Source organism: Sparus aurata, chromosome 4 (genome assembly GCF_900880675.1).
Source record: "Sparus aurata chromosome 4, fSpaAur1.1, whole genome shotgun sequence".
NCBI lineage: Eukaryota > Metazoa > Chordata > Actinopteri > Spariformes > Sparidae > Sparus > Sparus aurata.
Window position 1 is genome coordinate 22,483,645 of NC_044190.1, and position 2,208 is coordinate 22,485,852.

Sequence of the window (2,208 nt, forward strand, 5' to 3'; positions counted from 1 at the left end):
GTTCCAGTCAGCTCGGTAACAGATGGTCAATCATCACAGTGGATGAGTCTCATTTTTACTTTTCAGTACAAATAAAGGTTTGAAAATGCAGGTATTTAATTCAATTTTGCTTTATTGGCAAGTTTCTAATTAAAGGGTAACTCCACCATTTTTACACATTAACGTGTGTTTACAAGTCTTGAGAAGCACTACTGTGAAAAAGTGGTATAAAGCCTTTTGTGGCTCCAGTGGAAGCTGCATGTAATCTGGTAAACTGTGGCTGTATTGCATTGTGGGTAATGTAGGCACCTTTGAAAAGGAAGAAGAATGTGTAGAACAAAAAAATGTGATACCTCTGGTTCTGCTGTATTGATTGTGATTATTGATTATTTGTTTTGCAATGCTAGACCAGTGGACTGCTTTTCAAAGCCTGGCGCCTACATTACCCACAATGCAAAATGACATCTCTGGAGGTAATTTATCAGATTACATGTAGCTGGAGCCATAAATGCTTTGTGCCACCTATTTTTCTACATATGCAGTCGTAATGCAAGACCTGTAAACACATTTTAATGTGTGAAGTTGTTGGGGTGACCCTTTAACACTACCACCTCAAAGTCAGAACATAACCCAGGAAATATATAATCTTATAATACACAATATGAAGTATAGTTGTATGATGGATATAGCGTTGATATAATGGGATTATTCTAAACACATTGGATTGGAGTGTTTGCAGATCATGAAGATTAAATTGGCCTTTCTACTTTACAGCACTGGCCCCCCCAAAAAAAGCTCACAAATTCCAGATGAGAGGTCATAAGATTGTTATTATTGACATTAAATCAGAAAGAAAAAAAACATTTCTGCTACACAGAATTAGTTTTGTTTGTGCCTCTAGCCTTTTAAAAACTACTAGGAAAAAAAAAGACTCCAGTTAAAGATTAATGTGTCTGATGAAGGTCTAATATTTGATAATCACAAATAAATATATTCTTGCAAGTTAGTCAGTGTGTGAGAGTTTGTTTGCAAAAAATAAATAAATATTGAAACAAATTAGGAAAAATCTCTTTGAGCATACTGGGTACTTAGCAGGTGATAGGTGGCCTACAAAAGCACGGAAAATGCTCTTCTCTACTACGGAAACTAAACTCTGGTGTCAACTTCTGATCCACTCTTACAGAGGAACAATAGAAAGCACTCTTATTGGAAGCATCACAAACTGGCCCGGGACAGGAAGGCTCTACAGCTGGTGATTGAAGCCGCCCAGAGCATCATTGGTGCCCTACAGAACATCATTGACATCGGTTAGGCATGATGTCTTCACAAGAAGATGCCCAACGCAGCAACAGTCTGTCCAGACTCCATGTGGAGCACAAAGGGACTTCAGCTAACATTTTATTACACAGCCCTGTGTTGTAGAATGACAATTAAAGATGCACTTTGTAGATTTGGGGATAGATTTTTAATCAGAAGAGAAAGATCTTTATTGACTGCCTAAACAAACTGAACAAACAAACGGACCTTAAAGGACAACACAGTTTCATACTCTTTTACTTTGCTTATATGTAAAGGACCCTGCCACCTGTCTAGCTTCAAACAGTGTTCTGGGGACCTTATTTTCCTCTGAGAACAGCTTGTTTATTCAGTTATGGACAAAATAAATATTTCTGAGTGTGTATTATCACCTCATAACTCTTGAGTTTGAATTTCTTCTCCAAAAGCTACACAACGCCCCTTTAAATAGATTTTGTGTCTATGTATTTTGTGTCCTGTATTACTGTCCACAGGGGCCTCCCTGTAAATCAGAGAGTGAACTTCTCTGATTTTAACCAACATGTACAAATAAAGGTGGAGTGAAAGAACTTGTAGGCTTATATGCTGATATTTTTCACGACACGTGGGTAATTTATTTTTCCCAACGTTATTCGTCATCAAACATGTAAAAAAAAATGCACATTTTACTACAAATAGCCTAAGCTTGCAGTCATCTTATAACCTTAAAGGAAATGTCTGAGTCATAAAACCCACAATAAAATCACCAGTTCAACCAGAACACCCGGTTTGTTTCGCGGGGGGGATAATTACGCGTATTGATTTAAAAAGATGAACCTGCGGGTGATTAAGCTCTCCCTCCATCGCACCTGTGTTTTTGCATGTTTACCAAACCCAAAAAGGGTGACCGCTCAGGCATCACAAATGACAACTCCCCCACAGCAGAGCCGCGCT